The sequence below is a fragment of the Phaenicophaeus curvirostris genome, chromosome 35 (assembly GCF_032191515.1).
Source record: "Phaenicophaeus curvirostris isolate KB17595 chromosome 35, BPBGC_Pcur_1.0, whole genome shotgun sequence".
In the NCBI taxonomy this organism is placed as follows: Eukaryota; Metazoa; Chordata; class Aves; order Cuculiformes; family Cuculidae; genus Phaenicophaeus; species Phaenicophaeus curvirostris.
In genome coordinates, this window is record NC_091426.1 from 1,646,072 (window position 1) to 1,658,659 (window position 12,588).

Below are 12,588 nucleotides of genomic sequence, written 5' to 3' on the forward strand. Positions count from 1 at the left end.
TTCCCTTTTGGGGGCTTGGAGTTTCATGGATCCCTTTTGAGGGGGATGTTTTGGGTCCCATTAGGTGTTTTAGGAGGGGTTCTCCTTCCAACTGGGGGGGGTGGGTGGGTTGTGGGGTCTTGGGTCCTTTTGAGGAGGTCCTGAATCCAGTGCAGGGTGGGGGGGAGTGGGGTGTGTCCTGGATCCCTTTTGGGAGTTTGGGAAGAATCCTGGATCCCTTTAGGGGGGATTAGGCATGCCCTGGATCCAATTTGGGAGTTTGTGGGGGTCCTGAGTCCCGTTTTGGGGGTTTTGATGGTTCCTGGTTCCCATGTGGGAGGTTGAGGGGGTCGTGGAACTCTTTTGAGGGGTCTGGGAGGGTCTTGGGTCACTTTTGGGGGGCTTTGGATTTCTTCTGAGGGAATTAAAGGGGACCCAGATCCCTTTAGGGGGTTTGGGGTTGGAGTTCTGAGGTCCCTTTAAGGAAGGTTTGGGGGGGTCCTGGGTTCCTTTTTGTGGATTTTGTGGGTCCTGGGTCCAATTTTGGGGGGTTGGGGGAGTCTTGGGTTCCTTTTGGGGGGTTCTGGGTCTCTTCTGAAGGAATTCAGGGGGTCCTGGATCCCTTTTGGGGGTTGGGGGAGGTCCTGGGTCCCTCTTCACCACCCTCCATGCTGCTCCTGGGGTTGGGGCGGGCAGAGGAATTGGGAGCCAGGGAGCCATTTCAGACTGGGAGAAAGTGGGAGGAGAATGGCTTTAATATTTGGCCCTTGTTGCTCCCAATCCAAAGCTTTCTGAACTGTCAATAAAGTAAATCGAACTTCAGCAAGTCCACACCTCTGTGCCCGTGACAGTCATTGGTCTCTGAACCTCCTTTGCTTTCTCTTGACCCCTGAGCTGTTCTGGTTCATTTTCTCCCTCTGTCCTGTTGGTTCTGGGCTTGGAGGGAGCAGCTGCGGGGGGTCCGGCTGCTGGCCAAGGTTAACCCACCACAGGACACATCAGGGCTGCCGTGTCCAGTACGGGGCTCCCAGCACAAGGAAGACCCTGCCCAGCCTGGAGAGAGTCCTGCTGAGGCCAGAAGGATGGCTGGGGCTGGAGCACATCATGGACAAGGAGAGGCTGGGAGAGATGGGTTCTGAGAAACCTTTCAGGGTACAACACTGAGCAAGGACCCAGGGCAGCTGGGGGATCCCAATGCAAGGACTTTCTCGGTGTTTGATGAGACAAAGCCATGAGCCCCTGATGGGTTTGGAGCTGTGTGAGAAAGGGCTTGGCTGAGAGACCTGCAGCGGCAAGAGCGGGGGACTGGTGTATAAGAAATTTCAGTAGGAAAAGGGTTCTCTTTTTATTGATAATGGTTGTAGAGTTGGATATCAGGCCTGCAGCAAGGCAAGGGGTGAGGAGGGGAGTGTGCAAGTGGAGAGAGAACAGCTCTGGGAGATCAAGCGCTTGTGCGCGGCAGCGCTGCCGTGCTGGGATTCTTTTCCCCTCCACCCACGACCACAGGAACTGTCCCTGCAAGTCCAGAAATGTCTCGCAGGAAATATATCAGGAAACAGAAGTCGTTGAGCATCCCTTTATTTTGTTTAAACACACAGAGAGCACAGCTCCTCATTTACACAGACAATGAGCAAGAAAAGAGAAGAAAACAGTGAATTAAAAACAGGATGACAAGATTATAAAGGGGGGATGAAAGGGGGTTTGGGGGGTGCTAGAGGGGTTTTGAGGGGGAATAAAGGGGGTTTGGAGGGAACAAAGGGAGTTTGGGGGGCATAAAATGGGGTTTGGGGGGATAATAGTGGGTTTGGGGGGATATAGGGGGTTAAAGGGGGTTAAAGGGGTTTTGGGGTGATATAAGGGAGTTTAGGGGGAATAAAGGCGTTTGGGGAGAGAAAAGGGGGTTTGGGGTCAATAGAGGGGATTAGTGGGGCATAAAAGGGATTTGGGAGGATAAAGGGTTTTGAGGTGGAATAAAGGCAGTTTGGGGGAAATAAAAGGGGAATTGAGGAGGATAAAGGGGATTGGGGGTATAAAAGGGGGTTTTGGGTGGATAAAAGAGGGTTTGGGGGGATAAAGGGGGATAAAGGGGGTTAAAGGGGTTTTGGGGTGATATAAGGGAGTTTATGGGGAAATACATGCGTTTGGGGAGAGAAAAGGGGATGTGGGGTCAAAAGAGAGGATTTGGGGGAAATAAAGGGGGAATAAAGAAGGATAAAGGGGACTGGGGGTATAAAAGCGGGTTTTGGGGGGATAAAAGGGGGTTTGGGGAGCAATAAAGGGAGTTTTGGGGGCTAAAAAGGGGGTTTTATTCTTTTATCCCCCCAAAACCTTTTTAATGCCTTCAAACTCCATATATTGCCCCCAAAAGAGGCTTGGGAGGGATCCATATGGGAAAATCCATTCACCATCGCACAAATCAAGGAACAGACCCGACTCCAGGAGCCAAGGATGAGGCTGAATGAGGTAGAAAGCCTCAGCCCTGGTCGAGGACCCGAAGCAGGAGGGGCACCGGCCCCCACGATCAATCTTGGACCCCAGGCTCGTGCACGTCCACCTCACAGGGAGGTGATCCAGGTGGCACTAGAAACAGGTTTGCTGTTGCCGGGATGATGGCTGCGGGCAGGGTGAGGCCTCTGGTTTTCCTGCCACGAGCAGTGGCTGCAGGAGCTGGGGCTGGCTCCACAGAGCCCTCTCTGCAGAGAGAAAAGGTGTGTCTGAGGCCTCAGCTGCAGAGGCAGGATGGGAAATCTCCTCCATGGCATGGAGCTGGCTCGGCTCCGCACCCCAGGCTCAGAGCTGCCGGCACAGCGTGACCGAGGGGGACACTGGCACCTGATGGCACCTCCGAGCAGGCGTATTCCTGCAGGCAGGTTCCCTGTCAGGAGCGGGCGCTGGTGCGTGTCTCGCTTTCCAGGGGAAGCTCAGCCCCTGCTCTTTCCCATCCTGACCTGGCTTTGCCCATGCCGGTCACCCAGCCTTGGTCAGTGTGCGGCTGTGCCCGGCGCTCCTCAGGATGGCAGCAGGGCTGGGGTCAGGGTGGGGGTGGGCTGGCACAGCAACTGAGTTAATGGAAAATCTTCACAGTGGCTCTCCGAAATTTGTATTTCTTCTTCTCTTCTGGCTTAACATCCTGGCAGAATGGAGAGGAAAAACCAAACAGATTAGAACCACCGCATATGAAGCAGATGTTTGTAATGCGGATACAGTGCGGGCTGCACAGGCTGGTACCACAGTACTGGCATGTTATTCAGGCACGTGATATCCTCCCTTGGAGCACGTAAGGGCAAATAAAGCGCTAGACACTGATTTTCCAGCAGCATTGCTTCAGCTTCTTTAACTACATCCATGGGGCTGTTACCAGCGGACACCTGGGCGTTTACACACGGCTTGTTGTTGTCTCATTTCCAAAGGCACCTTCACCTCTTCAGCAGTACAGAAGAACCTCCCCATCCTCCTGGCTTGAGAAGCTGCAGGCGCTGGCACAGCGGCTCCTTCATGAGCGACCTCGGAGTCAAGGTGCCTGCTAGAGCAGGCTTGACGTGGGTTGTGCCGTTCCCGTTTGCAACAGCAGAAGACACCACATCAGAGAAAACTCAAATATGCACCTTGGGGGTCCCTTCCAGCTCAGGACAGTCTAGGATTCTGTAACTTTCCCTGGCTCTTGTATCTCAGCAAAGACGTCTGGAGCCGGTTTTAACTCCCACTCACCTGTGTAAATGTTAACGGTTTGTCTGTGGCGATGGAGTCTGTGTACTTGCAGACAAAAACCCTGCAGTTGTCTCTATTCTGTTGCTGAGGGGTTTCCTAAGGAATGCAAAGAAGCAGAATTTTCCAATACCATAAAAGAGAGGCATTTTGGAAGCAGCACACATTACCCATCCTAACGGGCACTCAGGAAAATCCATTCACCATCACACAACTCAAGGAACAGATCTGACTGATGGAGAAACACCTGCTGTGATTTATTCATGTGAAATGAACCAAATCCTTTCACTCTGAGCCCTCCAAGAGCAAAGGACAAGGTTGAAGGAGGTAGAAAGCCTCAGCTCTGGTCAAGGACCCTGAGCAGGGTGGGCACCAGCCCCAAGGATCCATCTCGGACCCCAGGTTCCTGCATGTCCACCTCACAGGGAGGTGATCCAGATGGCACGAGTCTCAGTCCTGTGGTTGCCAGGTTGGTTCTGTAGCACTGGGGCCGCTTGAGTGAAGAGTGTCCTGCTTCCTTCAGCTTTGCCAGAATCTCCTCCAGGATTTCGGACAGCCGCTGTGAAGATTTTCCATTAACTCAGTTGCTGTGCCAGCCCACCCCCACCCTGACCCCAGCCCTGCTGCCATCCTGAGGAGCGCTGGGCACAGCCGCACACACTGACCAAGGCTGGGTGCCGGCCCTTGCCCGCTCACCTGATCCCCGCGCTCGCTGTGGAGCAGCCTGGACATATCCTGGGCTTCCAGAACTACCAAAGTGAGGAAGATAATGAGGCTGATGGGGACCACAGCCCCCCGTGCCTCCACCATGCTTCTGCTGCCAGCTCTGCGAGAGCGGTGCCCGTGGCACAGCACAGCACCTCCTGGCGTGGTGCAGCCGCATCTGTGGCCTCACAGTCCGGACCACAGCCACTCCCCACCCTCGCCAAGCACCGGCCCCAAGCACCTCCTGTCAAGGAGCCTGAGCAGGAGGGGCACCGGCCCCAAGGATCCATCTTGGACCCAGGTTCCTGCATGTCCACCTCACAGGGAGGTGATCCAGATGGCACAAGTCTGGGGCTGGTGGTTGCCGGGTTGGTTCCTTGGCACCTGGGCTGCTTGAGGGCTGGTGGGGGCTGGATGCTGGAGCTCAGTCTGGATATTTGGGGTGCTGGGGCTCCAGCTGTGTGGAAAGCCGCCGCTTTCCACCTGGGCTTCTGGACCTGCAGAGAGGGCTCTGTGGAGAGAAAAGTTGTGGCTGAGGCCTCAGCTGCAGATGGAGGATGGGGAATCTCCTGCACGACACGGAGCTGGCTCGGCTCCGCACCCCAGGCTCAGAGCTGCCGGCACAGCGTGACCGAGGGGGACACCGGCACCTGATGGCACCTCCGAGCAGGCGTATTCCTGCAGGCAGGTTCCCTGTCAGGAGCGGGTGCTGGTGCGCGTCTCGCTTTCCAGGGGAAGCTCAGCCCCTGCTCTTTCCCATCCTGACCTGGCATTGCCCACGCCGGTCACTCATGTCCAGGCAGGATCTGCTTGAGCCGACCTCGGCTCTGGTCAGAGGAGGCTCCCGGGAAGAAGGCCCAGGAGTTCAGAGGCCAATTAAAGCACCCAACAGCGGCTGAAATCTCAGCAGAGTGTTTTGGCCAAGACGTCATTCACCGCTGCCCAGCAGCCTGAGTAGAAACGCTTTGTGGCTACGAGCAGCCCTTGCAGGAAGCCGTGGGGGCAATCAGTGACTCACCGTGTTCTCTTCCTCCACATCCAGATCACGACACTGCACACCAGGATCACAATCACGAGGGAATGCAGGGCTCCTACTGCACCCATCATGAAGTGCAGTTGCACATCTGGGGGCCCTCTGACACTCTTGGTCGTCTGGGACTTGACAACACTTGGGGTTGTCTCACCGAGCACACCTGGAGGAGCCATTGGGAATGTCAGTCCGTGCTGTGACCCTCTGGAGAGCTCACCCAACAAAACTCAGGTGGCCAGGAGAGCACATGGGGAGCACCGATCCTTGTCCAGTTTTCCTTTCAGCTACATGGACAAAAGCCGTCCCTGCAGCAGGGAGGGCCACCCCAACGCTCCCTCCTCCCTGATGGGTGACACCGGGTCACTACGGGACAGCAGCTACCGGGCGTGCGAGTGGCCGGCATCGCCTCTGCTCCTTTGGCAGGGACGGGCACTGAGCCACTGCTCCCTGTTCGAAAGACAACCTTCTGAACAGCCTCTGTGTCCATCTCTAGAGAAAGAAAGCAGGAGCTGGATCAGATGGAACTGTTCCCCTCAGGGAGGTGGCATTTTCAGCAGGCGATGTATCTCAGGACAGACACCAGGCTCCACACCTCCAGTTTGCAGGACTTGTCTTCAACTTATGCTCCCCTGTAAGACTGCTCAGGACCTGGATTCTCTTGGAAAGAATAATCTGATCAGTATGGTGGGCTTCCCCGGGCTGGGACAACACTGCCAGGAGTCCGAGAAAGGCAAAGCCTCAGCACAGCTCCAGCACAAGGCGACAGTAAACACCTTCCTTCAAAGGGGACATGGAGATCCTGCAGCCACTTCTGCTGCGAAAGAGCCCTTCGCAGAAGCACGTCCCATCCTGCCACCTCCATCCCATGGAGGGGTCACAAACACACGCAGTGGACTGAACCCCATCTCTGTCACCATGTCCGGGGCACTTTCACCATCAAGACCCCACTGATCCCCAAGCCAGAGGGAAACCAGTTCTGTAAAACACATCCAGGAACAGAGAGAAAAGCCACCTGAGACCAAATCCACAGCCCTTCATGGTCACTGCCCTCAAGGCAGCTGTGCGGCCTCAAGCTGGGTGTCCAGCTTCCATCTGTCCCTGACCCTGAGGTGTCACCCAGAGTTCTCAGCCACCAAGGAGAAGAGGGGTTGGACCCGTTGGTGAAGCTGGGGCTGCTCCGATCCTGACCAGCTCTGGCCAACTCTGCCAGACTCAGTACCCTCAAGCTGCCTGCACGTCCTCTCGGCCACCCAGGGCTTCTCTCCCCTCCGGTGACCAACAGCAAGGGCTGAGCACCCACAGCTTCTGCAGGCTGGATGTCAGCCTCTGGCCAGGACAGCTCTGGCCAGGGTCAACTCAGCTGGGGCTCTTTTATCCCCCAAACCCCTTTTACGCCCCCAATCCCCCTCTATTGCCCCCCAAGCCCCCTCTATTGCAGATCAGATGGAACAGTTCCCCTCAGGGAGGTGACATCTTTAAGAGGAGATCCTCAAAGACACTGGCCAGGTCGACGAACAAGGGCTGGGCTTTTGGGGCTGCACCCACCACTGCTCCAAGCAGCAGCCACGCCTGCCCTGTTGGAGACCAAGCCATGGCACGTGATCTTCTGGCCTGAGCTGCACGAGGTGGGTTTGGTAGAGATGCACCACGATGCCACAGCCCGTCCTTCCCAGGGGAGGGGAAGCGGCTGCAGCCAGGCCAGCGGGGAAACAGCCCTTGGGAGAACACTCCTCTGCTCAGGCTCCGAGGGTCCCGCAGAGACAGCTTTGAAAGGCAAAGCGCCCCAGGGCCATCACCGAGCCGTTCCCTCTCTGCCCTTCCAGCTGCCTGCACATTGGCCACAGAAAGAGCGACTCCCATTGCACAAGGCAAGAAGATGAAAAGGGAAAGGCTCCTTCCTCTCACTGACTGACCCCAGGGGTCGCTCACAGGCTCGAGGGCAGGATCAGGCCAAGCAGTCAGGAAGCCGTCATCTGTGAGAGGATCTGAAGGGAAATTGCAGAGGAATGAGCTCTCGTTTCAGTGTCCACATGTTCTTCCAGGGCAAGGGTCCTCAGGAACTCACCCCCAGGCTGCGCTACAGGCTCCAAACCAACTTCCAGCTGAGCAGCTGGAAAACCATTGAAACCGCCCTCACCTAGAAGAGAGCACAGAGGAGAGAAACATGGTGTGAGCTCGAGGGAGTCGTGCCCAGCAGGAAGGGCTCAGTCAGCGCCTGGCAGCAGCGGTGCTGGGTCTCACACCTTGCGGAGGCTGCGAGCGATGGTGCAGCCGCTGCTGCTGGTTGTAGTTCCAGTCGAGAGCTGGGGCAGCTGCTGCCCCAGTGCTACTGGTACGGCTCAGAGCTGGTCTGTGCAGACCTCGGGGCACAGATCGGATGGGTGGGCACGTGCTCTTCTCCACGTGTGCGCATCGGCCACGGAAGAAGAACTTTGCATTGCACACGGAAAGGGCCAGCTCCCACCTTTCTGATGGGTGACACCAGGCGACCACGGGACAGCAATTACCTGGCTGCTGGTGGCTGGCATCAAACTCAGCGCAGCTGTTACCACAACGGCAGCAGAGACTCTGGACCATCCCCGTCGCTCAGAAGCTCCTGCAAGGCCTGACAGTGCGTGTAGGTGCAGCGAGGCTCTGGCTGATCCCTTCCTGCTAGCGCAGGATCTGACTTGTCCATCCAGCTCTCTAACCCTCCACTTCCCAAGCCCTCTGGTTACGAGGGCTGCATACTCACTGTGTCCTGCTTTCTTCATCTTTGCCAGGAGTTCCTCCAGGATTTCTGATGCCTGCTGCAAAGATTTCCCTTGTTTGGCTTTGTACTTTGCTCTTTGAAGACCCGAACAGAAAGGATCCGGTTAGGTTTCTCACTAATAAAAACACCCCTGAGAATTTCCCATCACACCCTGTGATCACTCACAGCTGAACCAAAGGGCGTGAGCCAACGTGAAGCCTGCCTCCCTCTCCTCCCCATGCCTGGATCTCGTTGTGTCATTTCTGTACTCAGTGGTGCCTCCAGCATTGAACCCCCTCATCTACAGCTTGAGGAACCAGCAGCTCAAGGATGCAGTGTGGAAACTGAAATCTGGATGGTTCTCTGAATCAATGAACCTCTCATCACCTTCTGCATAGCCGTTATCGTGCATCTCACGGCAGGCCCAGACTGGTTTCTGTATTTGTTGGTGGTGTTGCTGGTTTTTTCAGTTGTGATCGTCTTGTCATCCGGTTTTTAATTCACTGTTTTCTTCTCTTTTCTTGCTCATTGTCTGTGTAAATGAGGAGCTGTGCTCTCTGTGTGTTTAAACAAAATAAAGGGATGCTCAACGACTTCTGTTTCCTGATATATTTCCTGCGAGACATTTCTGGACTTGCAGGGACAGTTCCTGTGGTCGTGGGTGGAGGGGAAAAGAATCCCAGCACGGCAGCGCTGCCGCGCACAAGCGCTTGATCTCCCAGAGCTGTTCTCTCTCCACTTGCACACTCCCCTCCTCACCCCTTGCCTTGCTGCAGGCCTGATATCCAACTCTACAACCATTATTAATAAAAAGAGAACCCTTTTCCTACTGAAATTTCTTATACACCAGTCCCCCGCTCTTGCCACTGCAGGTCTCTCAGCCAAGCCCTTTCTCACACAGCTCCAAACCCATCAGGGGCTCATGGCTTTGTCTCATCAAACACCGAGAAAGTCCTTGCATTGGGATCCCCCAGCTGCCCTGGGTCCTTGCTCAGTGTTGTACCCTGAAAGGTTTCTCAGAACCCATCTCACAAGCCTCTCCTTGTCCATGATGTGCTCCAGCCCCAGCCATCCTTCTGGCCTCAGCAGGACTCTCTCCAGGCTGGGCAGGGTCTTCCTTGTGCTGGGAGCCCCGTACTGGACACGGCAGCCCTGATGTGTCCTGTGGTGGGTTAACCTTGGCCAGCAGCCGGACTCCCCGCAGCTGCTCCCTCCAAGCCCAGAACCAACGGGACAGAGGGAGAAAATGAACCAGAACGGCTCAGGGGTCAAGAGAAAGCAAAGGAGGTTCAGAGACCAATGACTGTCACGGGCACAGAGGTGTGGACTTGCTGAAGTTCGATTTACTTTATTGACAGTTCAGAAAGCTTTGGATTGGGAGCAACAAGGGCCAAATATTAAAGCCATTCTCCTCCCACTTTCTCCCAGTCTGAAATGGCTCCCTGGCTCCCAATTCCTCTGCCCGCCCCAACCCCAGGAGCAGCATGGAGGGTGGTGAAGAGGGAGTTAGCAGTCAGTGAAGAACATCTCTGCAGCTCCTTCCTCCTCGCACTTCTCCCCTATCCCAGCGTGGCTCCTCTAGATGGGATCCCACCGTATTTGCGGTCAGGGCTCCGTGTGGTTCATTCCTTTCTCTCTACTCATGGGGCAGTATGAGAGCCCTGAGAGCATCCGTGGACCTTCATGGCCCTGACCAGCATCTCCTGGGCCTCCACCCACCCCTCTGTCCATGGACCAGGAGACACTGAAGCCAGGCCTGATTTTCAGCCCCAGCTTGATCTGAGCTGTAGGTGTGCGGGTCTCCAGACACAGACACGGCCTTGGACCTTGTTGAGTCCATGGACCTTGTTGAGTCAGACCTGCAGAGTCACTTCCCAGCCTGGTTCCTTATGGGGTGAGCAATGGAGTGACACTGTGGCCCTCCCTGTTCCAGAGCCCAGCTGTTTTGTGGAGGCCCAGGGCCATACTTCTGCCTTTCTTCACATCCCTTGGTCAGGTTTTTAGAAGGGAGGAAGGAAAAGCAGGTGAAGTTGGAGGGCCCCAGTGACTGCAAAGGGAGCAGAGCCATCAAACCAGAAATCATGTAAAGGCAATGCTTGTCCAAAACTGTTCTCTTCCTTTCTTGGAGGCCTTGTGTCTTCCGCAGGAACCTTGAGGTGTTGTGTTCCATCCGCCTCTTTTTCTTTTAGCGTTTCCTTTGACCATACCCAAGCCATTGTGTTTGAATTCTCTTTCCAGCCTGATGTAATCCATGATCTGGAGATGGGACAGACGACTGGAAGGAGAATCCCACTCCTCTGGAGAAGAAGGTGGATATTCCCAGGAATCTGAGGAACCACGGCTGACCAGTAGCTGCGTCCATGGAACTGGTCAAGTGCCTCATCTCTTTTTTTGTAATTGGGGCTTAGACGCCTGGTTCCTGTGTGAACGTAATAACACCTCCAGCTCAGCTCTCCACAGTTTCCCTGTATCCAGGCATTTTGGTCTATGGCTTTGCATACATTGAATATTATTGATATAGGGCTTTTGGAACTGATAATTGCTGTCTTTTCTATTAAAATCCCTTTTCCTCCCCTAATTTCCAAGTGCCATTTGCTGGGATTCGTCCAGGGATCATAACACACAATTGATCCACTAATATTACACCGGTGATAAACAGTCGAATTCAATTTACAACTTTCAGTTTTGGTGCCTGTACAAATATAATGGGTATGGTAAACCAATGTCTGGGTAATTACATTTCTCTGTCTGGTTTCCTCGTTAGTGGGTAAACTGGTTTTAGTTCCTTACCAGTCTTGTAACTGTAAATTCAGAAATGTCTGCCTGCCTCACAAATCAATACCCTCTGGCCAAATATGACCTGCGTCACCCTTATGGCCACAACGTGCTATCACATATCCACAGAATTTACACACTTCAATATTTGCTGTCCTGTTCCATGCAAATACAAGTTTAATTGTGCACTTGGGGCACAACAACCCTGTGCAGCTACAGACTAGGGGAAGTCTGGCTGGAAAGCTGCCTGGAGGAGAGGGACCTGGGGGTGTTGGTTGACAGCCAACTGACCATGAGCCAGCAGTGGCCCAGGTGGCCAAGAAGGCCAATGGCATCTTGTCTTGGATCAGAAATGGTGTGGCCAGCAGGTCCAGGGAGGTTCTTCTCCCTCTGGACTCGGCACTGGTGAGACCGCTCCTCGAATCCTTTGTTCAGTTCTGGGCCCCTCACCACAAGAAGGATGTTGAGGCTCTGGAGAGAGTCCAGAGAAGAGCAACAAAGCTGGTGAAAGGGCTGGAGAACAGGCCTTATGAGGAGCGGCTGAGAGAGCTGGGGGTGTTTAGCCTGGAGAAGAAGAGGCTGAGGGGAGACCTCATTGCTCTCTACAACTACCTGAAAGGAGGTTGTGGAGAGGAGGCAGCTGGGCTCTTTTCCCAAGTGACAGGGGACAGGACGAGAGGGAATTACACATGAGGATGAATTACTCATCAGTGTCTTCCGTAAGGTTATTGGTGTGTCCCCTGGCGATGACCATAGAATCATAGAATCATAGAATCACCAGGTTGGAAGAGACCCTCCAGATCATCGAGTCCAACCATTCCCACTGATCTCTAAACCATGCCCCTGAGTACCTCATCCACCTCCAGGGAAGGCGAGTCAACCACCTCCCTGGGCAGACCGTTCCATTGCCTAATGACCCTTGCCGTGAAGAATTTTTTCCTTATGTTAAGCGTGAACCTCCCCTGGCGGAGCTTGAGGCCATTCCCTCTTGTCCTGTCCCCTGTCACTTGGGAGAAGAGGCCAGCACCCTCCTCTCCACAGCCTCCCTTCAGGTAGTTGTAGAGAGCAATGAGGTCTCCCCTCAGCCTCCTCTTCTCCAGGCTAAACACCCCCAGCTCTCTCAGCCGCTCCTCGTAAGACTTGTTCTCCAGCCCCCTCACCAGCTTTGTCACTCTCCTCTGGACTCACTCCAGATCCTCAACATCCTTCTTGTGGTGAGGGGCCCAGAACTGAACCCAGGATTCGAGGAGCGGTCTCACCAGTGCCGAGTCCAGAGGGAGAAGAACCTCCCTGGACCTGCTGGTCACACCATCTCTGATACAGGCCGAGATGCCATTGGTTACATGATGTCACAGTCCATTCAGTGGATGGCTCCTTTATTCTAGTAGCGTGGGTCACCCCCGTTCAGCCGTGCGGACGGCTGTTTCTGTAACTAAAGAACAAGAAAAGCACCTTCCCACTTTGGGATCAGGCTCTCTCCTTTCCAACACTTTACTAACACCAGTCCTCAGGTTTCTCTTACGAATGCTCATCCCTAATGGTGTTGATTGAGCAATCCACCCCAGTTTGTGCATCTCGTTCAAGCGTCTCGCGATGACTGAGATGTATTTTTGTAGCATCATCTCCTCAATACCTGGAGTCGTAATCGGCCCCAGACACAAAC